Here is a 26,091-nt window from a genome sequence, read left to right as displayed (position 1 = left end):
TAGCAGTTGCCGCTAGGGCATCCTAGGCCGCTAGGGCTGTATTTTCGTTTTGCAACGAAATTGAAAATGGTTATTCATTTTTGATTTACATTTACTCTGTGTGGAGTATGAAGGGAACCAGTCTCGTTGGAACTTTACCGCGCTGAGCAGATGGGACGTGAATTGTAAATTGTGGAATTCCCTCATCTTCCTTAGTCTCAGCATCCGTATGGCTTGCAAATTGTAGAAGCCTCGGAGGTGTAACCAGAGAAGGTTCCCATTGTTTTCATTCTGGTGGGATATGTTATATGCCATTAGAGTGAAAACTTAGTCTTTTGCTAGCAGTTGCCGCTAGGGCATCTATGCCATTTCGTTCGTTGCAATTCGGGACTGCACGCTGGGCTTTGTTTTGGTTGGATCAGGGAGAGCAGCATATGTGCCTCCTGATGAGAGACTAATAAGTTTCGAAACCGGTAGAGGTGCTTGCGGCACTCTCTGATTGGACTGGAATATGGTTCGGCTGTATTTTCGTTTTGCAACGAAATTGAAAATGGTTATTCATTTTTGATTTACATTTACTCTGTGTGGAGTATGAAGGGAACCAGTCTCGTTGGAACTTTACCGCGCTGAGCAGATGGGACGTGAATTGTAAATTGTGGAATTCCCTCATCTTCCTTAGTCTCAGCATCCGTATGGCTTGCAAATTGTAGAAGCCTCGGAGGTGTAACCAGAGAAGGTTCCCATTGTTTTCATTCTGGTGGGATATGTTATATGCCATTAGAGTGAAAACTTAGTCTTTTGCTAGCAGTTGCCGCTAGGGCATCTATGCCATTTCGTTCGTTGCAATTCGGGACTGCACGCTGGGGTTTGTTTTGGTTGGATCAGGGAGAGCAGCATATGTGCTTCCTGATGAGAGACTAATAAGTTTCGAAACCGGTAGAGGTGCTTGCGGCACTCTCTGATTGGACTGGAATATGGTTCGGCTGTATTTTCGTTTTGCAACGAAATTGAAAATGTTTATTCATTTTTGATTTACATTTACTCTGTGTGGAGTATGAAGGGAACCAGTCTCGTTGGAACTTTACCGCGCTGAGCAGATGGGACGTGAATTGTAAATTGTGGAATTCCCTCATCTTCCTTAGTCTCAGCATCCGTATGGCTTGCAAATTGTAGAAGCCTCGGAGGTGTAACCAGAGAAGGTTCCCATTGTTTTCATTCTGGTGGGATATGTTATATGCCATTAGAGTGAAAACTTAGTCTTTTGCTAGCAGTTGCCGCTAGGGCATCTATGCCATTTCGTTCGTTGCAATTCGGGACTGCACGCTGGGGTTTGTTTTGGTTGGATCAGGGAGAGCAGCATATGTGCCTCCTGATGAGAGACTAATAAGTTTCGAAACCGGTAGAGGTGCTTGCGGCACTCTCTGATTGGACTGGAATATGGTTCGGCTGTATTTTCGTTTTGCAACGAAATTGAAAATGGTTATTCATTTTTGATTTACATTTACTCTGTGTGGAGTATGAAGGGAACCAGTCTCGTTGGAACTTTAACGCGCTGAGCAGATGGGACGTGAATTGTAAATTGTGGAATTCCCTCATCTTCCTTAGTCTCAGCATCCGTATGGCTTGCAAATTGTAGAAGCCTCGGAGGTGTAACCAGAGAAGGTTCCCATTGTTTTCATTCTGGTGGGATATGTTATATGCCATTAGAGTGAAAACTTAGTCTTTTGCTAGCAGTTGCCGCTAGGGCATCTATGCCATTTCGTTCGTTGCAATTCGGGACTGCACGCTGGGCTTTGTTTTGGTTGGATCAGGGAGAGCAGCATATGTGCCTCCTGATGAGAGACTAATAAGTTTCGAAACCGGTAGAGGTGCTTGCGGCACTCTCTGATTGGACTGGAATATGGTTCGGCTGTATTTTCGTTTTGCAACGAAATTGAAAATGGTTATTCATTTTTGATTTACATTTACTCTGTGTGGAGTATGAAGGGAACCAGTCTCGTTGGAACTTTACCGCGCTGAGCAGATGGGACGTGAATTGTAAATTGTGGAATTCCCTCATCTTCCTTAGTCTCAGCATCCGTATGGCTTGCAAATTGTAGAAGCCTCGGAGGTGTAACCAGAGAAGGTTCCCATTGTTTTCATTCTGGTGGGATATGTTATATGCCATTAGAGTGAAAACTTAGTCTTAAAACTTAGTCTTTTTGCTAGCAGTTGCCGCTAGGGCATCTATGCCATTTCGTTCGTTGCAATCCGGGACTCCACGCTGGGGTTTGTTTTGGTTGGATCAGGGAGAGCAGCATATGTGCCTCCTGATGAGAGACTAATAAGTTTCGAAACCGGTAGGGGTGCTTGCAGCACTCTCTGATTGGACTAGAATATGGTTAGGCTGTGTTTTCGTTTTGCAACGAAATTGAAAATGGTTATTCATTTTTTATTTACATTTACTCTGTGTGGAGTATGAAGGGAACCATTCTCGTTGGAACTTTACCGCGCTGAGCAGATGGGACGTGAATTGTAAATTGTAGAATTCCCTCATCTTCCTTAGTCTCAGCATCCGTATGGCTTGCAAATTGTAGAAGCCTCGGAGGTGTAACCAGAGAAGGTTCCCATTGTTTTCATTCTGGTGGGGTGTAGAATAGCATTATGTTGTTTTATATGCCATTAGAGTGAAAACTTAGTCTTCTTGCTAGCAGTTGCCGCTAGTGCATCTATGCCATTTCGTTCGTTGCAATCCGGGACTGCACGCTGGGGTTTGTTTTGGTTGGATCAGGGAGAGCAGCATATGTGCCTCCTGATGAGAGACTAATAAGTTTCGAAACCGGTAGGGGTGCTTGCAGCACTCTCTGATTGGACTAGAATATGGTTCGGCTGTGTTTTCGTTTTGCAACGAAATTGAAAATGGTTATTCATTTTTTATTTACATTTACTCTGTGTGGAGTATGAAGGGAACCATTCTCGTTGAAACTTTACCGCACTGAGCAGATGGGACGTGAATTGTAAATTGTAGAATTCCCTCATCTTCCTTAGTCTCAGCATCCGTATGGCTTGCAAATTGTAGAAGCCTCGGAGGTGTAACCAGAGAAGGTTCCCATTGTTTTCATTCTGGTGGGGTGTAGAATAGCATTATGTTGTTTTATACGCCATTAGAGTGAAAACTTAGTCGATATGATAAAAATTTAATTTGTAAGTTAAGCAAATCATTGTATGGTTTTAAAGAAGCTCCTAAATGTTGGAATACACTTTTTCATGAATGTCGAACTGATCTTGGTTTTCAACGATCAAGGAAGGATCCTTGTTTGTATTTTAAGGATTTTACATTTTTACTTATATATGTTGATGATTTGATAATATTTTCAAAAATTGAAGATAATATTATTTTTATAAAATCTGAATTAAAGAAAAAATTTAAATTAAAAGAGTTTGATAATAAAAAATTAATATTTTTAGGTTTACATATAAGTAAAATTGGAAATAAAATTTGTATATCACAAAAAGAATTAATGAAGAAAATTTTGCAAAGATTTAATATGAGTGATTGTAAAATGTCAGATATTCCAAAGCAACCTAAACTTAATCTGTCAATCTGTAAAGATAAAGATTTGGTAGGAAATCTTAAGTTACCTTATAAGGAATTGATTGGTTGTCTGATGTATGTAATGTTAGGCTCTAGGCCAGACTTAAGTTTTTGTATGTCATATTTTAGCCAATTTCAGAATAATTATACTGAAGAACATTGGAAAAATTTGAAAAATGTTTTGAGGTAGGGGCGGAGGGGAGGGGGGAGGGGGCTAGTTGTAACAATTTTCATAAAATCAAATATATCTTGACAGCTATTTTCCCAATTATCACTAATTAAACACTCAACGCTAGTTTAACTCTTTCTGAATCAAATTGAACTGAAAAAAAGTTTAAAAGACTGGTATTTTTTAATCAACTAGCATTTTACGAAAAAAAGTGCATTGTTACAACTTACCCCACGCTTGGGGCTAGTTGTAACATCTATTGGGGCAGGTTGTAACAGTACGATAATTTGAATTTTTTGGTATATTTCGAAAAAAAAAAGAACGTTGCTCCTTTTCAAAGATGTTGCTCGACTTAATAGCGTGGCTTCCGGTGTTCTTAAATATAAATGTAAATTTCTACGCATAACATTTTGAACCCAATCGGGACCAACTCTATAATTTTGATACCAATAAGAAAGAAGTTGCTTAACACTGAGTTTCACGGCACATTGGTAAGACAGTTTTCGCATCTTCATGGAAATTAATCCAAAATATATTTCAGCTCACTTCAGAATATACGAAGGCATATTACAACATGTTACAACAAGCCCCAACGTTTTGTTACAACATACCCCGTAGCACAATTTTGTATATTTATTAAAATAACTGTAAAAATATCTTCCTAATCGTAAAATTGTTAAGCAACATCAAAGAATAACTAAATTTAGAAAAGAAATGAACACCAAAAGTTTCATTTCCATTTAAAACAATAGCGATAACCAAAATTTAATGAGTGTCAAATTTTATATTAACTCATCCAATTGAAGCTCGTGCACAAAACTACTATTTGCAACTATGGGAGCATGACTGACTAGACGGTGTCATTTGCAGGGCGATAAGAGAATAAGATTGAGCCAGCTAAATTAGTTAAAAACGGTCAAATAACCTATGAAAAAGCCGTGTTACTACTTACCCCTGTTACAACAAGCCCCTTGTTCCCCTACTTGAAATCTACAGAAAATTATGTTTTAAAGTTTGTTAAAAGTAGAAATAAAGAAATAGAGATAATATCCTATGTTGATGCAGATTTTGCAAACAATCAGATTGACAGAAAAAGTATTAGTGGTTATGCTATAAAGCTTAACAATAATGTTATTTGTTGGAAAACTAAAAAGCAAAATGTAGTGTCACTATCTAGTGCAGAAGCCGAAGCCGAGTATATGGCATTATCTTCATGTCTTACAGAAAGTTTGTTTTTCAGTCAGATGTTAGAAGAGATTTTTAAAACTATTTATAATATACATGTGTATGAAGATAACCAATCATGTATTAAGATGGCTTCTACATTGGAATCAAAAAGAACCAAACATATTGATGTTAGACATTAATTTATTAGAGATTGTTTAGAAAAGGAACTAATTAATTTAAAGTATGTACCATCTGATCAGCAACAAGGTGACATTTTTACAAAGTCACTGTCAAATACTAAATTTACATATTTTAGGGAACTTCTAAATGTTGTTGAGTTATAGTTTTGTATAATTAATATAGAATTGCAGAAGGGTGTTGGTATTACAATTCTCTATTGTAGACTTTTATGTGTTGGCAACACCTGTGAGTGACACAAGTGACAAGTGTCAATGTCAATAAGAACTTTGTAATATAACCAGGAATTTATCTTAAAATAAAAACGTTTATTTTGTCATCGTATTATTTGTTTAAGTATTTCCATCTATAAGCAGACATTTCCATCACGCATTCCTAGACATTTTACCTAATTCATTTACTTTTTTATTGAGTACTAAGAAATCTTTCTTGTTGGAACTTTTACCACGCTGAGCAGATGGGTTGTGAATTATTTAAAATTCTCTCATCTTAATTTCCCCGGCATCCTGTATGATTTATAATTTTTGAAAATATCGGGAGGTTGTAACCAAACAAAGTATTCCACCTGTTGTCAATCTGGTGGTATGGGAACGATATTTATTGTCGTTTTCTGTGCTAATTCCATTGATAACTTACTTTGTTTTTCGGTAGATAGTTCTAGTACATCCGTGACATTTCTTTCTTTGCAATTCGGAAAGGCCCAAAGTGAGATGCCTGGGGAAATCGGAAAGAGGATATGGTACTAAGGAATCCTTCTTGTTGGAACTTTTACCACGCTGAGCAGATGGGTTGTGAATTATTTAAAATTCTCTCATCTTAATTTCCCCGGCATCCTGTATGATTTATAATTTTTGAAAATCTCGGAAGGTTGTAACCAAAGAAAGTATTCCACCTGTTGTCAATCTAGTGGTATGGGAACGATATTTATTGTCGTTTTCTGTGCTAATTCCATTGATAACTTACTTTGTTTTTCGGTAGATGGCTCTAGCACATCTGTGACATTTCTTTCTTTGCAATTCGGAAAGGCTCAAAGTATGATACGTATGATAAGTGTGATGCCTGGGAAAATCGGAGAGAAGAGGATATGGGACAACTGATGAGTAGGAGAAAACCTCCGAAACCGGTATATACTCTTCCTGCACTCTCCGATTTAACCAGAGTATTATGCAGCTGCTGCATTTTCGTGTTTTTCATTTTAGGTATATTTTGAACCGTATTAAACAAAAAGCCACATATCCATAAAATGTGCCTTATCGAAAAATACTAAGAAGCAAAAAGTTTTAAAAACACTATGTTTAACAAATGGTACCGCAATAATAGTTTAATTGGAACGTACACAAACATTTGGGGGGTTTAAAGAAACGAAACCCCCATAAATTTTTTATGTAAACATATTAAAAAAGAAGCCGCATCTCGATAAAAACTGGCTTATCGAAAAAATACTAAAAGGCAAAAAAGTTTTAAAAACATTGTGTTTAACTAATGGTACCACAATAATAACTTAGTTGGAACGTACACAAAAGTTTGGGGGAGTTTAAAATTTTTAAATTTTAAAAAATAAAATTTTTATTGGGTGTACAAATTTCACTTTGGCTTTTTTTAGATGTTCCTGCTATAAGACTGTCACACGTCCAATTTCAATAAAAAATCTCTAAGAGTTTTCGTTATATGAAAAAAAATCGATTTTCATTTTGTAACTTCAAAGGGCTGTAAATTTTTTAGTGTGCATTATTGTATATATATATATATATATATATATATATATATATATATATATATATATATATATATATATATATATATATATATATAATATTATATACGCGAGCAACGCACCATGCGAGTCCCGATATATCCAGCAGACCACCCGAGACCCACCATAACCAAAGTGTATAATTAGATTTTTATTATAGAAAAATAAACAATATAATATGAGGTCAAAACAGCAAACAGGTGTATGTTTTCAAAAAACTTTTGATAGTGTGTAAAAAATATATTTTATATTAGCTAAGTACTTTCAACACATAACGTGCCATCATCAGAGCTTCGTCCTCTTAAAATACCTTCATAGAAGAGCAATTGCAATATAATATGAACTTTTATGGGCCCCAGAGAGGGGTAAGAAAAATCTTTTAGTTTAAAAAATCTATACGGAGCATACCGTGCGAGTCCCAGTTACAAGTCAAAAGGACATGCGAGTCCCGCCAGTTATACATGGCACACTCAGCAAACAATATGAGACCCAGCGATGTTGCCACAACGTTGGGTCTCGTATTGTTTGCCGAATCTTTTAGGTACTTCCCCGGTTTTTATATTTCACCTCGAATTTAACAGTTTTAATAAAAATTTATTATTTAATAAAATTATTTTAATAAAATTTTTATTTTATTTTTAACAGTTTTTTTTCAGCGGTTGTTATTTTAATTGTTGTGAATAGTAAGGGCGAACGTAAAATAGTGATTTTAGGCGCAAGGTTAAATATTAGGTACCTATGGAAAATAGATCGAAAAAAATTTTGGAACTCGCGTTGGACGAAAATAATAAAAGTAGGTACCTCAAGTGTTTTTTAATTTATGCAAAAAGCAGTTATGTGGCAAAGTAGTTAATATTACTTACACACGTCTAATTATTTAAAATTTTTACAAAATATTTATTATAAATGAATTAATAAATTAAAAAATGCCATTTTATTATAAACTTCGGAGCACTTTTATAAATTATGTTTTTTTATTGGCAATCGTTGGTGGAATAAATTATTTTTTATTCTATTCTTATTTATTTCTTAAATTTTTAGAAAAAGATTATTCAAATGCAAATAAGATGGGGAAATCTTATTTTGGGCCGCCTAGCAAAACGAAACAAAATGCGAAGAAAAAAACTGAGCTTTTAGAGCCCAATGTAAAGATCTTATCGAACGTTAACCGTAAAGAAAAAATTGGTAACTACTTGCAAACTATAACAACTCCCTTTTTTTTTGAATGTCAAGAAAATAAAATAGATGAATCAACATTATCTGAAAGTAAAAATAACGTAGAGGTAAGTCTTGATCTCATTTAGTGTAAATTAAAGTATACGCCAAGAAAACTATTTTAATTTTTAGACTCCATTTAATAAGTATGATAAAGAAAAAAAAACAGGACTATTTAAAGCCCAAAGCAAATATTTTACTGGAACCAGATGTTAAACTTAATGATAATATTGATAACGACTCACAACCTTTAAACAAAACCTTGGATTTATATGAATTTCAAGAAAATGATTTAGAGGAAAAAGCATCAAAATCGCCTGAATACGACAAGGTAAAAATTGTTTTAAACAAAATATTTAACAAAAGCTTGTTTATTTTCATACTACTTATTTGCTCTATTTTAAAAAACATAATATCTTAAAAAAGTCTTATTTTGGTGTTAATTATTTATCTATTATTTAAATATTGCTTTAGCTGAAAGAAGCTTACACTCCATTAAAAGCCGTAAATTTTGATTGCTATCCAAATTTGACCAAAATTGACACGAATCCAAATACTGACCATAGAGACTATGAAGACAATGAAGACTTTAGCGAGTCACGTGACACATCCTCATTGTACCCGAAACGGAAATAGTGTCTGAGGGAGGGGAAGAGGAAACTATTTCCCCAATTTTTAAGGTAATTTTTTAATACGACATATTTTATCACTTCAAAAAAGTATTGGATAAATCCTTATTTTAAGTAAAATACAAAATGACAAGTAGATACTTATTTTAAAAGATAATACTCAATGTAATTCTTTATTTATTTATAGACATTACTGATTTTTTGTTACTAATTTTAGACCATAAACGTAACTTGCCCGGAATAAACTTTAACAAAGGACGAACCCTCGGAAAAGCCCCATATTTCTAACGTAAGTTAAAGAATTATTAGGTTAATAATTAGCAGTCATTGGGAATCCCTTGTCAGGGCCGCGCTGTCCATACGTGCAAAGTCGTGCAATGCACGACAGCGCCGGGTTAAAAAGCCACTCCGGATTTTTGGCTAAATAACAAAAAGCGCAAGAACTATCTTAAAAACATAATAGAGCCCAGCAATAGGCCAGCGTCATTTACCTGTTATTTATGATTGTCGTTCTTAAACGTGCATAGTTAAAATTTCGTGAAAAGCGGTATATAGGCCAGGATAGATCCTCTCAAAATAGTCAAAATTCTAAAAAAATTTTAACAGCATTATGCGTACTTTATTTTGTAATTATTCGTTTAAGTACTTGAGGGAAAGTGGATCGGGAAGAAACAAATTTTGAATGGGGGTTGGTGGGGGTGGGGGGAAGGGGTAGGGGTGGAAAATTTGCTTTGCGATTTCCGGCTTAAGTTCGCATTTTTTCTAATAATATTGAACGTAAAAGTTGTAGGTATTAAAAAAACAAACAACTTTTGTTCTATGTATTTTTCTACATAACCTCAAAATTTACGAGAAAAACGCCAAAAACCACTTTTTCATGTTTTTCGGTGTAACTTTAACAAAAATTTTTTAAATTTAACCAAATTTGGTGGAAATATACCTTTTTGCATCTAATATTTAAAAAAAAATTTAATGGCGAATATCGAACGGTTTCCGAGAAATTTCACTTTCTCATAAAATGACCCTATACATTCAATCGAAAAATTTGGTAGCTCAAATTGAGCTTTTTAACTTTTGTAGGTAGGCATTATCTTCGTTGAAATGTGTACTTTCAAATGAAAAAAAAGGCACCTTAAGAGAGAATTTTTTTGGAAATCGCAAAAAACCGAAAAAAAAGGTATAGAATTTCAGTGATCGTTATAATTTTGAAGTTATTTATTTAAATTTCGGTTCAAACTTTGTAAAACATATTTGTTAACATATAATAGTTATTTATAAACAGTTTTCAATTATTTAAACACGTTCAGTTAATAAAACTATTGTTTAAACAATATTTTTGCATAAATTTTTTTTGCAAAATTGACATTTTTGCTTGGAAATTTTTTTTTGTATTTAAAAAAAAACAAATCGAAAGTATTCTATGCAATTTTATGAAAAAGGCGATAGATTTTGAGTAAAAATTCGTTGAAAATTTTAATGAACCAGTTCCAAAAAGAAGTAGGCACAAATAAATTGATCAAATTTTTTTGTAAAGTGCACGTGTAACAAGTTTTCATTTTTAATTTTGTAATTAAAACATCTGTACAAAATTTTGAATAAAAAAAATTAAAATTACGTTCTTTTTTATTTCTACGGTCCTGAGCACATAAAAATCTAGCGTTATACTAGTCTACCACTTTTTAAAATTTTCAAAGAATTTTTACTCAAAAGCTATCGCCTTTTTCATAAAATTGCATATAATACTTTCGATTTGTTTTTTTTAATACAAAAAAAATTTCCAAGCAAAAATGTCAATTTTGCAAAAAAATTGTATGCAAAAATATTGTTAAAACAATAGTTTTATTAACTGATCGTGTTTAAATAATTGAAAACTGTTTATAAATAACTATTATATGTTAACAAATATGTTTTACAAAGTTTGAACCGAAATTTAAATAAATAACTTCAAAATTATAACGATCACTTAAATTCTATAACCTAAAAACCGGTTTTTTCGGTTTTTTGCGATTTTCAAAAAAATTCTCTCTTAAGGTGACCTTTTTTTTTCATTCGAAAGTACACATTTCAACGAAGATAATGCCCACCTACAAAAGTTAAAAAGCTCAATTTGAGCTACCAAATTTTTCGATTGAATGTATAGTGTCATTTTATGAAAAAGTGAAATTTCTCGGAAACCGTTCAATATCCGCCATTAAAAAAAATTTTAAAAATATTAGATGCAAAAAGGTATATTTCCCCGAATTTGGTTAAATTTAAATAATTTTTGTTAAAGTTACACCGAAGAACATGAAAAAGTGGTGTTTGGCATTTTTCTCGTAAATTTTGAGGTTATGTCGAAAAATACATAGAACAAAAGTTGTTTGTTTTTTTAATATCTACAACTTTTACGTTCAATGTTATTAGAAAAAATGCGAACCTAAGCCGGAAATCGCTAGGCAAATTTTCCACCCCTATAAACCACCAACCCCCATTCAAAATTTTTTTCCTCCCGATCCACTTCCCCTCAAGTACTTAAACGAATAATTACAAAATAAAGTATGCATAATGCTGTTAAAATTTTTTTATCTCGAAACAGGATCTACGCTGGCCTAATAGGTGAAGGCGCACAGTCATTTAATGCACAAGGGCGCCAAGTGCGCTTGGCGCAGGCCTGTCCCTTGTAATTTTTTAATTATTTAAATTGTTTAAATTTAGTTTTAAAATGTACTTTTTTACAGTCTTACTTTTAATTTTTCTAATTTAATTTCCTAATGAGGAATTTCAGATTTAAAAATTCGAGATTTAAAAACATTATTAGAGACCAGTTGGGCCAATGAAATTTCTTCATTAACCCTTAAAACAATGAAAGAACGGCAATGGGAAAAACCCCAAATACTGCCGGTGACAAGTGACGTAATTAAGTTTAAAATAATTTTGTCAAAAATCAGGTTGAAGACAGTGCCAAAAAATTAAACAAACTTTTAGAAAAGCAGGGGAAACAAAATGACAAAAATAATTTACTTCCTTTATATAAAACCTTAGCAAAAGGAATAGTGGCCCTTCTTTTAATACTAAATAGAAAACGCATCGGTGAGATTCAATACCTTGAAATTTCTACTTACAAAAGATCATTTGCGGACCCCAGTGTTCAAAAAGAAATTACTGAAAGTTTAACTGTTTCAGAAAAACTATTGTGTAGAAACTTTAGAAGAATTATTACAGGTGGAAAAGGTAGCAAACCTGTAGCTATTTTAATTTCTCCTTTTTTAAACGAGAAAATTGAGCTGATGATTAAAATAAGGGAAAAAATAAAATTAATTCCAGAAGATAATAAATACATATTTGCAAATCCCAATTCGTCGAAAGGTTGGTTTCATGGAACAAGTGTAATTAAACAATTTGCAAAAAACTGTGGGGCAAAGGATCCCAACTCTCTAACTTCTACCAAATTTCGAAAACAGACTGCAACAATTTTACAGATTATGGACATTAATAATACTGACATGGAACAATTAGCCACTTTTATGGGTCATACAAAAAAAACCCATGAAGAATGGTATAGGTAAGCCAATCTTGTTAAAATGGTTTATTATTATATTAGCATAATTATTAATAGTTGTAATATTTTTTTAGACTTCCTCAAGATCTATACCAGACTGCAAAAATAGCCAAACTAATGATCGCTTTAATAAAGGTGATGTTAATATTTACAAAGGAAAGAGCTTAGACGATATCAATATATGTAGAAGAAAATGACTACTTGGAAATTGAAAACATAGAAACAGAAGTAAATGAAATATATGAAAAAGGTAGGATTAGTGTACTCGCATTGGTAATTGTCTAAAAGTTTAATAATCCATTTTTTAGAATTAACAGAGCCTACTCATTCTTGGAGTCCTAAAAGTAATTTTAGCGATGTAACTGACGAAAAGATTGAACAAGCTAATAAAAATGGTAGGTAAAAGATTATTATAAACGAAAAAAAATCATTACAATAAATGTTATAAATGAAAAAAAAAAAGATGAGTAGCTCGTAACTCTTAAAAGCAATTTTCTACTTAGAAGTAACAAATAAATAATTATTATTAATTTGCAGAAAAAGTTTCGTCGAAGGGTAAAAGAAAGTTATTTACCGATGAAATGACGCATCCAATGCAAAATAATAAAGGTAAAGAAGTTTTAATAAGAGTATATCGAAAAATGCATGTATTACTTTATTTTTTTAGTTACAAAAAGAAAGGAGGTGCCAACTACTGAAAAAACCAAAAGCACTTCAAATGGTAATTTCTTTAGATAACTATTACTCTGCTACTCGTAATACAATTGTTTTAATTTAATAATATATTTATTACCCAATAGGATTTAAAAAAATATTTATTCGTAAAAAACTCTAATATAATAATTTTATTTGTAAAAGGACAATTACCTGTTTTTGTTAAAATTAAAAATGCTTTCCAAATTATAAACTGCGCGTCATAGAAAACGGGCACCCTAAAAAATGGGTAAATTTTGATTTCACGTATCTCCTAAACCTGTCGTCCGATTTAAGTGATTTTTTGAATATGTTATAGCCTTATTTTTTGTCAATATCCCTGTAATAATATTTTGCTAAACAGGTGAATTTTCATTGTATACCGGGTGTACGAATCAAACTCTGTTTTTTTCTCAAATTTCGCAACACCCTGTGGAATATTCTAGCATTTATAAAATACTGAAATTAAATCCCAACTATAGCCTCAGGTTTTCTTAACATTCTCTTTTTTGAATCATTCGCTTAGGTAGTATAATACAAAACTTAGGTACTTTAACAACTAGCCATGTTCTTCATCAGTAAAGGGTGTTTCTAAGTAAGTGCGACAAACTTTAAGGGGTAATTCGGCATGAAAAAATAATCACCTTTTGCTCTATAAACATATGTCCGCAAGTGCTTGGTTTCCGAGATACGGGATGTTAAATTTTTTTTACAAACTGACGATTTATTTATTGCATTAAAACCGGTTGAGATATGCAAATGAAATATGGTAGGTTTTAAGAGATAATTATTGCGCATGTTCTGACATGCAACTAAAAATTTTATATTCACCATTGGCGCGCATACGGGTAATAGGACTGATCATATTACCCGTGTGCACGCCAATGGTGAATATAAAATTTCTTAAAGGTATGTTAAAAATGTGCAATAACTACGTCTTAAAACTCTCCAAATTTCATTTGCATATCTCCACTGGTTTTAAAGGAATAAATAAATCGTCAGTTTATAAGAAAAAATTTAACATCTCGTATCACGGAAACGAAGCACGTGCGGACATACGATTATAAAACAAACTGTCATTATTAAAGTTTGTCGTACTTCTTTAGAAACACCCTGTACTGATAAAGAGCATGCTTAGTTGTTAAAGTACATAACTTTTGTATTATCCAACATAAGCGAATGAATCAAAAAACAGAATGTTAAGAAAACCTGAGGCTATAATTGGGTTTTAATTTTAGTATTTTATAAAAGCTAGAATATTCCACAGGGTGTTGCGAACTTTTAGAAAAAAACACAGTTTGATTCGTACACCCGGTATACAATGAAAATTTACCTGTTTAGCAAAAATATTATTACAGGGATATTGACAAAGAATAAGGCTATAACATACTCAAAAAATCACTTAAATCACACAACAGATTTAGGAGATACGTGACATCAAAAATGACCCATTTTTTAGGGTGCCCGTTTTCTATGACGCGCAGTGTATAACTAACTTAGGGCATATTTTTTGTATTAATTTTTATGTATTATTTTTTATGTATTAACTTTTTTTAGCGATTGCAAGGCACCGATGGACCGAAAAGGACAAACAAACTATGCTTAAATACTTTACAAGATTCATAAAAGAAAAAAGGGTTCCGAAAAAAGCAGACGTACAGGAATTTAAAAAAAATAAAGCTGGAGAAAACTTTAAATCAATTGATTGGGTAAAAATTAAAACGTTTGTTTACAATCCTTACAGAGTGTAGTTTTTGTGAAGTTTTTTATTAAATAACGCGTTTCTAAACATTTGTGTTTTAATTCGATTTCGTTTGATATATATTTTTCGGTAAAAATTCATTTAATCTAGCAAATCAGATTTTTAACAAAACTGTGATTAATAAAATAGTATCTTATATTATATAAAATTTTTGTGTCATAAAGTACATTCCCAAACTCCTCTGAAACGGTTCGACCGATTTTTATCCCCCTAGATGATAAGGGTTGTCCACCCCTAAAACATTTTTTTGGACTTGTATTTTATTATCTTTTTATAATGTGGATTAAAAAATACATACAACTTTAAATTTTTTCATCGCACAAACGTTTTTTTTCCAACTTAGCGGTATTAAAGAATAGCGGGAGCCCTTCTTTAATCCAATACAAAATCCCACCGAATACAACCAATACGTAATCAATAATCTGGTGAAAAGTAGCCTGCTGACAAAATATAATCAGTCCCGCGATTCTGTTTCTCGGCTACACGATTTACGCCGTCTTTAAATATGGCGGAGGACAGTCGTTCTTTTGGAATCGCGGCCCTGGCTAAAATAAAGTTCAAATGAAATTTCTTTAGTAAATTATAACAAAGCAATGTTGCCGGGTTTTGGGTCTCGCATATAATGTTTGATCAATCTGGGTCTCGGATGGACATACAGCTTACATACAGTCTACCTGTGCGCCGCCTATGGTGCGTTTCTATGAACTAAATTTCATATATTTTGCGATAGCAAACAGACTTCCGAGTCCAAAAAAAAATTTTGTTGATCAGTTTTTTTGATAAGTTGGACCTTCTGCAACCGATATACACGATAAAACCATGCGAGTCTCGCATGGTCAAAACGGGTCTCGGACGGTGCGCAGCATATGGCAAAATGGGACTCACATGGCCGGTGTGTATGTCTATATATATATATATATATATATATATATATATATATATATATATATATATATATATATATATATATATAGATACAAGTTAAGTTTTTATTGAGGTTGCAGTCAGTGTAAGGGGCAGGATGAGAGAAACTCTTTGTTACAATCATATTGTATTTGTATCTACATATTGTCAGTCAATAATACCAAACTACGTTATATATATATATATATATATATATATATATATATATATATATATATATATATATATGTATGTATATATATTGTTATATTTCTATTTGATCTGAAAATTAAATTTTGATAATTATAAGCAGAATTCAATTTAATATAAAATATTTTCAATTTTCTCAACCACGGGCATATAAATGTAGAACAACCTGTATACAACAAATTGTTATATTTAATTTTAAGAAGTGATTAAACGAAACTCGGGAAAATGCGCTTAGAATAAACAAAGTGAATGGCGCGTACCATTATCGTTGTTCGCGGAAGGTTCGATCATTAGCCTATGCTAAATAAGACTCAGTTGAAATATATAATAGGTCATTATCGTGTTTCGCGGAAGGTTCGATCATTAGCCTATGCTAAATAAGACTCAGTTGAAGTAGATAATAGGTCATTAAATTTTGTAAATAGTAGAAAGTAATTTTAGAATGGGAATTAACTATTTTTTTTTTGAAATCCATTAAGCATATTTAGAAAGATTAAAAATTGGTTTTGAGGAATACGGCGAATGAGAGTTGGTGGTGGAAGGTTGATTTGTGAATCTGGAAGGGATATTTAGAAAGTAGGGGAATGAATGAAAAATAGAGATCAGAATGTTTTGAGCTGTCGAGAAGTGAAGTCCAGTAGTAGACGGTAGTGTACGGAGAGTGAGAAGGCCGGTGTAGTTCCGTGAGTGTGGAGTATCTATCGTGGAACGAGAGGTAGGCCAGATCGAGAGTAAAGAACCTCCTTGAGCCAAGAGTGTCCCGGTAGCTGATTGCAGTTTCGAAAAAGGTAGAATACAGCATCACGACAGAAGCAGGAACGAGAGCTATACGAGCTAGTTTTCAAAGGAGAACATTACTGAAAGCCAGGACGAGGTTTTGATCGCAGCCAAGGATAGCAGGAAACGGGTCTTGTGTGAAGACATTCTCAGTTCACCAGAAAAAGGTCAGTCTCATTTGTTTGGACATGAATGTATGGGTTTTTCGTATTAAATACCACATTATAAATTGAAGAACATAATAAATAATATCAGAAAAGCTTCATCAAACTTAAATAGAATTGTTGCTAATAAATCCTAATAGTTAAATGTTAATAAAAACTTTCAATTGGAAACCAAAAGGAAATAAGATTCCCATTTGTAAATGTTATGTTTAAGAATAATAAGATCTAGCAAATATTAAGCAGTGATTGCCATTTAAATAAAATAAACAATATTTTGATTATAATTGTAACCCATATGTGTGTATTATTTTACTCTTTTCTTTCCTATCCCGATTAGGAACCATTGAGAAATACTTAGAAGCCACGAGAGTAAGTAATTAATTTTATAATTCGCCCTGAGATTGAAAACATATTGATATGTGATCTGGTAAATTAATTAGATTATGATTAATGCATTGATTAAATTAAATGACATATAAGAATATTATCTCATATCAATAATCAAGATCACATCAATATGTACTATAATTTATGACCAATTTTTTCCGGACACCCTGTATAATGCGTTGGTAAAAATTAATATAAATATTTAAGATCAATAATTGTGAAATGTATCATTAATATTACTTTTTGAAATAATTGCACGTGCTTACATACATTTTAAAGGATTCAATATTATAAAATTAAAATTATTGCCAATTGTCATATCACAATTTGTTAGTATTAAAAGTGTACAATAAAAATAAGTACCAACCATCATTTCCAGTGCTGTGCATCTTAAGCCGAGTCGTCACTGGTAAAAATCTGTGACGAACCAGCTGGTCGTCGCAAATATTTGCGTGCTCGAGGTAAATTGTACTAATTTGGACGTGTTCGTCGCGTAAATCGGACGCAAGAATTTTAGACGCACATAACGCACACGCTCCATTGGTTGTCGGTTTTTGAGCGAAGATCAAATGATTTGCGACGCATACTGTTTGCAGTGTGGACGCAATTATCTACTCCACACAACCTGAGCAGACGCGCACAACGAATGATAATAGCTATTTGTATAACAAGGGAGGAAAGTGCTACTTTTCCTCCCGAGAATGAAGTTTACTGAGTAGTTATCATTCAAGAGAGGAAAAGGCACTTTACTCCCATGTTATACATATGGTTTTTCCACCTTCCTCAAATAACAAGTCATTTTTTCATTTTTACTTAATTTATTTATGTAACTAACCAACAAAATTTATTAGAACTAAAACTAACAAGTAGGTACAATATAACTGTCAACTGTCAAATATAAGTCAAAGTATTAATGTAAACATTGTTAAATCAGAATAACAATTTTTCCACCTACCTCCACCGAAAGTATACTTTTCCGGACCTGATTGTAGGGAGCAAAGTTGTACTTTTCCTCCCTAGGGAGGAAAATATTTTTCCTCCCTAGGGAGGAAAAGTTAAAGTGACGTCATTGTATTTCATTCATGAAATATAACTTATTGACGCCCTGTAGAATATCTATTTTCTATTACGTAAGTATCTATACATTTTAACGTTTATTTATAAAACACCCTGTATTTTACAGAATGGTAAAAACAGTATAAATTGTTATTTTGATTTAACAATGTTTACATTAATAATTTAACTTACTTTGACAGTTGACAGTTATATTGTACCAACTTGTTAGTTTTAGTTTTAATAAATTTTGTTGGTTAGTTACATAAATAAATTAAGTAAAAATGAAAAAATGACTTGTTATTTGAGGAAGGTGGAAAAATTATATGTATAACATGGGAGTAAAGTGCCTTTTCCTCCCTTGAATGATTACTGCCCTCCGCTACGCGTCGGGCAGTAAACTTCATTCTCGGGAGGAAAAGTAGCACTTTCCTCCCTTGTTATACAAATAGCTATACTGTTTTTTACCATTCTGCAAAATACAGAGTGTTTTTAAATAAAGGTTAAAATGTATAGATACTTACGTAATAGAAAATAGATATTGTACAGGGCGTAAATAAGTTATAAGTATTTCATGAATGAAATACCATGACGTCACTTTTACTTTTCCCTAGGTATAGTATAAAAATATTTTCCTCCCTAGGAAGGAAAAGTACAACTTTGCTCCCTACAATCAGGTCCGGAAAAGTATACTTTCGGTAGAGGTAGGGGGAAATAGTATATTACATACCTAGCGGGAAAGTACTCTATTTCAGCCGAGCGGCAAGGTAGTTTACCGAGGTGCGAAGCACCGAGGTAAACTACAGACGCGAGGCTAGAATGAGTTCCCGCGAGGTTTGTATACTATTTTACTCACAATCGGTTAGTAGTTTATGGATTTCTAATACTCACAATCTACCAATAATAAATAATAATAATATGTTGCCTCATGTAGAAAATTCAGAAACGTCGGCGTCATCATCTATTTCTGAAACTCATAATTTTGAGCAACACGGTCTTACTTTAACCGTTAATAGTAATCATAATTCCAATGTAACTATTAATATTTATAATTCCAAATAGTTTTCTTTTTGTTATTGTTGTTGTTGTTTCTTAATTAAATAAATGTTAAGTGGATTCTATTCTTTCTAAACCATCTTTTAATCAAAAATGACATTGACATTTGCAGGTAGAAAAGTGACAGATGCTAGCCGGGAAAGTAATTGGGAAAGTACTTTCCCGGCTAGCTGGCAGTGGTGTCATGGCAAAATTAGCAGTGCGGGAATGCACTGCTAATTTTTGTTTACAAAACCTAAATTCTCTATTATTTTTTCTTCTTTTCTTAACCAGTGCGGGAACGGCGTTCCCACGCGTTCCCACACCATGACACCACTGGAGCTGGGAAAGTAAAGTACCTAAGTAATAAGTCGCTTCCTGATTACTTCAACGGTTAGAAATCCATAAATTGCTAACCGATTGTGAGTAAACAAATTTTCGGTGGTCTAACAGTTAAATCCGCGACGCAAATTCTTGCAACGAACCATTAATTCACTACGCACGTAAAAATTTACCAGTGAGAACGCGGCTTTAGTTAATAATGGATACATTAAGCGTTATATGTGTTGCCTATTGTTCCAAAAATATTGATATTGTAGGTACACAACTCTGAGATTTGATATAGTCCAGGTAAATAAAGATTTTCTCAGGACACTGAATAATCCAGGTAGCTGACAACTTTTTTAATTATTGTATACCTATAATAGGAAAGCCTACCTGTTTCCTGCCTCTAGAGTTCGGGGCCGTTCTTTAATTATTAACAATTTAGTACAAAAATCGCGATTTCTTCGATTTGTGTATGTCTACCCTATTAAAAAGTTCTTATTATTTATAAAAAAGAGAAAAGAAAAGTAACAGTAACAGTTATGTTTAAAATTTGCACTTTTCTTAAGATATCTCGAGATAGAAAAAGGTATCGACATGCGAGGCAACTTTTGTTATATTTTTTTTCTCAAAGCTGTACTATAAACGGTTCCTGAGATATGGCCGAGAGTCATTCTTATTAGGACACCCGGTACAATTAATTGAAACATATATGTTTTATCACGTAATTTATCATAATTTTCATCTTCCGCATCGGTACCATACAACCCTTAAAAAAAGTTGCACTCCTGGTTTCTGTATCACCAATTCATAGTTAATATTGCAGAGCAACTTCAACAATAAGCTCGACAGTTAATGCAGAACACGCACCGTGTTGATCTATATTGGAACCAGGACTTAACCGAGCACTTTTTTCCCACTTTCACCATTTATTTTCTCTTTTTATAAATAATAAGAGCAAAGTAACATTTATATAGTAACATTTATAAATAATGCAGCAATTTTTTCTGTTATTATTGTTCATCGTGAGGGTACTCGCGAAAACTGATTAAGTGGACTCGCTTCTGAGAGTAGATTGTGCGAGCACTATCCAATAGGTGCTCTCAAGTGCTGTCTGATAGCAAAATTCCTGAGAGCACTCTCACATGGACACACACCAGAGAGCAGATGCCGCGAGTTACTCTCAGAAAAACTCTCAGAAAAAAGCCTGAACAGTCTTTTTTTCCCTTGAGTGTTTTTAATATCATTCTCGGCGATTTATTCCTCTTCTTCTTATGGCGCCGTCTCCTTTTGAAGGTTGGCGATCCAAATGGCAACTGTAGCTTTGGAAACTGCTGCACGAAAAATTTCTGCGGATGAGCGGTCAAACAATCTTCTCAGGTCCTTCAGCCACGAGTTCTGGCGTCTTCCTACTGACCTTTTGCGCCGTACTTTACCTTCCAATATGATTTGAAGTAGATCATATCTTTCTCCTCTCGAAAGTCCTAAGTTTTGCATTTTTCTTTCTTGGATTATTCTTAGGAATTCTTTTTGTTTGTTCATGCGTCGAAGTACCTCACTGTTAGAAACTTTTTGTATCCATAGAATTCTCGGCATCTGAATATATACATTTTAAAACCCGTGTTGAGCTGGCCCCTACTTGCAAAAATTAAAAAACAATAGCCCTGATTTATGAGCTATTTATGAACTTTCATATTCCGCAAATTAAAAATTTTGAGCTCGTTCCACTGAGCAGGAATTTCATATTTTAGTGGGGAGGCTAGTATTTTTGCGGCAGAATTACGAGCTATTTATGAGCTCTTGAAATGATATAGTTTCGATTTTTGAGCTCTTCCCCTTCACCCCCAAACAACCCTTTAATTGATTTTACTTAAGAGAAACATGCTGAAAAAAATTAAAATATATCGTATCACGGATATTATTCCAATAGCTTATATATTCTAAGAATAAACTCTTAAATCATGCGCATTTCGATTATTGAGCTACAACCCCTTGGCAAGAAAACCACCCCATTTTCCAGGCTTAAGAGAGAGTTGTACTTAAAATGCATTAAATAAATTATTTGGCGACTAAATATCGTTTAATAATTTATGAGCTCCCAAAATACGCGCCATTAGGTCATTAAATTGCAATTTCTTTTGTATAGTGCAGTCACTGAAGGTAAAAATCAACTATTACCTTCAATTTCGGTGAACCTTCATCGTTTTTCACGAAAATTGGTGAGTGGTTAGAGGATACACTAACAAACAAAGGTGACATGGTGCCACCTTGCGCCTTTACCGTGAAGGTGGTTACCACCCCTTCTCGGGAGTGAAAATTATTTTATTAAAAATAACTCCACAAATCGATAAAAGGACAAATTATATTGTTGTGTAAAGTTATTAAAAGAAATCAATACTTTTTGAATTATTAAAGATCAAAAGTTTTAATTTTTCGTGAAAAAATGCATGCTTTAAAGCGGTTTTTCGCAAATCACTTAAGAATTGTAAGTTTTTATAAAAAAGTTATCATTACCAAAATTAAAGCTTTGAAAAACCATTTATTTTTAACACGTTCAGTGCTGATGGCGCACCGGTGCGTCAAACTAGTTCTTGTAGAGGGGCGGATGACGCATCGATGCGTCATATACCATATCGAATATAATGTTTATTTATATGCTAGCACTTGTAATGTGTGTATCGTAGGAGTGATAGCACTTGTGGTAATGTGTGTACTTATTTTGTCTTGTTTTTAACTCTTATAATAACACACATATTAACAATAATGGAGAGCCAAAAATTTCAAAAATATGTATCAGGCCGGCAGCAATGTTACTAATATATGAGTAGCACTGAAAATGTTAATTTATAGTGACTTATAGGTATATAATTAAATGTATTTTTTGTTTCGGCGAGTACTCAAATATAATTATTCAAGCCTAATTAACAGGAAAACTATGCATTTTATAAAATATACTGAATATATATTTGTCAAAGTACTCAGAAATACCTATTAAATGATCACCGAAAGAAGTTGATATCATCAAAATTAAGCAAGTGAACATGAAAATAATAAGACCCTTTCAAATTTCTAGTAAAAAGTGAAAAATAAAACTAACGCCATTTCCACAAAAATTAAAATCTTTAGTAATCCCTATAAGACTTTCTTTATTTTAGCATAAGTAATGACCTTAAACATTTTTACCGATTTAGAATGCATATTTTTAAAAAATATATATGTATATGTATGATTTTAAAAAAACCAACTTTTTCAACTTTTCATAAATTATTTGCTTTTAATAATAACTCCAACAATACTCAGTACACGTAAAAAATGACAGATAACGAAATTTGAGTTTTTTTATTAGCAAAGATTTTAATTGTCTTTTGATTTCTGTATGAATAAAAATAACCAAGATAGAAACGTTTAAGCCTAAATTTTACTGCGAGAACAATGTAACTGGAGCCTTTTAACCTATTATCCTAAACAAATAAAGTATTTGAAAGATTAAAAATGTAATACAGTTTTATAGCTCTTGAAATTAACTTTCAAATAGTTGGATGTGCCTGATATTATAAAAATTAACAGTTATTCAAAAAAAAAACAATACCATTTTTTTGGAAAATTTTCTGAAGTATAAATTTTGACGCTATCAACTTCTTCTGGAGCTCATTTGATAGGTATTTCTAATAAGTACTTTGACAAGTATTTATTAAGTGTTATCAAATTCATCGCATTCCCGTTATTTAAGCTTGGATCCTTAAATTTGAATACTCGCAGAAAAAAATATACATACATTCAATTACCTATAACTTACTTTAAATTAAGTAACATTAAATGGTTTTTTAAGTGAGGAATTTATTATATTTTTTATTAGCTTCAATTTTAGTGATGAAAACTTTTTTGTAAAATCTTAATTTGAGTTATTTATGAAAAATCGCTTTAAAACTTGCATTTTTTTTCACAAAAATTAAAATATTTGATCTTTAATAACTCAAAAAGTATTGATTTATTTTAATAACATTATATAACAAATGTTGCTTATAATTTGTCCCTCTATCGATTTGTGGGGTTATTTTTAATAAAGTAATTTTCACCTCCGAGAAGGGGTGATATCTACCCCAGGCTAAAACCGCAAGCTGGTACCATGTTACTTTTGTTTGTTGAGGTAACCTCTATACACTCACCAATTTTCGTGAAAATGAATGGAGGTTCACCGAAATCGAAGGTCATAGTTGATTTTTACCTTCAGTGACTGCACTATAGAAAGAAAATTGCAATTCAATAATTAAAATGCGTGTATTTTGCGAGCTCACAAATCATTAAACGATATGTAGTCGCCAAATAATTAATTTAATTCATTTTAAGTGAAATTCTCTCTTAAGCCGGGAAGATAGGGTGGTTTTCTTTCGAAGGGGTTGTAGCTCAATAATCAAAATGCGCGTGATTTAAGAGTTTATTCTTAGAATATAAGCTATACGAATTAAACTTCTATTAACTTTTTGTAAAAACTTACAGTTTTTCAGTGATTTGCGAAAAACCGCTTTAAAATATACATTTTTTTTTCACGAATAATTAAAATCTTTGATCTTTAATAACTCAAAAAGTATTGCTTTATTTTAATAACTTTATATAACAAATTCTTCTTATACTTTGTCCTTCTATCGATTTGTGGAGTTATTTTTAATAAAATAATTCTCACCCCCGAGAAGTGGTAGTATCCACCCCCAGGATAAAGGAGCAAGGTGGCACCATGTCACCTTTGTTTCTTGGGGTATCCTCTAATCACTCACCAATTCTCGTGAAAATCGATGAAGGTTCACCGAAATTGAAGGTAATAGTTGATTTTTACCTTCGGTGACTGCACTATACAAAAGAAATTGCAATTTAATGACCTAATGGCGCGGATTTTGGGAGCTCATAAATTATTAAACGATATTTAGTCACCAAATAATTCATTTAATGCATTTTAATTACAACTCTATCTTAAGCCTGGAAAATGGGGTGGTTTTCTTGTGAAGGGGTTGTAGCTCAATAATCGAAATGCGCATGATTTAAGAGTTTATTCTTAGAATATATAAGCTATTGGAATAATATCCGTGATACGATATATTTTAATTTTTTTCAGCATGTTTCTCTTAAGTAAAATCAATTCAAGGGTTGTTTGGGGGTGAAGGGGATGAGCTCAAAAATCGAAACTATATCATTTCAAGAGCTCATAAATAGCTCGTAATTCTGGCGCAAAAATCGATTCAATATCCCTATTTTTCAGTAGTGGGGGGGGGGCTGAGTTAATAAATTCCTGCTCAGTGGAACGAGCTCAAAATTTTTAATTTGCGGAATATGAAAGCTCATAAATAGCTCATAAATCATATTTGTTTTTTAATTTTTGCAAGTGGGGGGGGGGGCAGCTCAACACGGGTCATTTCAAAGGCATCTATTATCTTTTCTGTTTCAGAGTCCATTGTATAACTTTCACAGCCACATAGCAAGACAAAAAACACATAACATCTGATCATTCTAATTCTGGGCTCCAGACTACGGTCTGATTTTGTAAAAAATGTTTTCATGTTCATGAGTGTTTTATTCGCTTGTTCGACCAAACATTTCGCTATGACAAACTACCGAATTTATTATATTTTGTAGTTCTTGTGCGTTGTTTGCTATTAGGACGGTATCATCGGCGTACCTGATGTTGTCTATGCTGGTTCCGTTAATCTTGATTCCACCTTGGACCTTGTCTAATGCTTCTCTGAATATAGACTCAGACAGAATACAGATTAAATAATAGCGGTGATAATGACGCAACCCTGTCACTCTCCTCGTTGGATTTGTATATCGTCGGATATTGTGTGCTCTATTTTAATTGTTGCTGTTTGGTGCCAATACAGTTTTGAAATAATTCGCAGGTCTTGCTCGTCAATTCCAGTTGTTCTTAGAATTGCGATCATTTTCGATGCTTAACGCAGTCAAATGATTTTTGATAATCAATAAAACATGCATACACATCTATATTAATATATCTGCATCGTTGTGTTAACACATTTAAAGCAAAAGCAAAAAGAGCTTTTCGTGTTCCTAATCCGTTTCGAAATCCAAACTGAGTATGTGTATTACTCATCTAGAACTCACACTTCTTGTAAATTCGTGTATGGATGATTCTGAGAAAAGTTTTCAGGACATGAGATATCACGCTTAATATTCGATAATCATCGCACTGTGAAGAATTGTTGATTTTAGCCAGTCTGATGGTATTTTACCTGTGTCATATTCGCTGTGAACCGATGAGTAGAGGGGATTTGACAGTTTTCGCCAGCGCTGTTAGTGGCAGTTTTGTGCATTGAATTTGAACAATTTTATCAGAAAAGTACAAGTTTCAAACCGCGAGAGAGTGCTACCGACGAAACTCACAGCCATTAAAGACAGAGGTAACCTCTAAATTTCACACAAACTTCTTCTTTTTCTCAATGGCCTCTTGCATAAGCAGTGATCCAGTCGCACGAATTTATATATTAAGGCCCGGTACTTTATGTCTCGATTAACAGCCGGTTAGTTAACCGGGGTTCAATCAGGACCTCTTTA

Source organism: Diabrotica virgifera, chromosome 10 (genome assembly GCF_917563875.1).
Source record: "Diabrotica virgifera virgifera chromosome 10, PGI_DIABVI_V3a".
In the NCBI taxonomy this organism is placed as follows: domain Eukaryota; kingdom Metazoa; phylum Arthropoda; class Insecta; order Coleoptera; family Chrysomelidae; genus Diabrotica; species Diabrotica virgifera.
Note: the sequence above shows the minus strand (reverse complement) of the source record.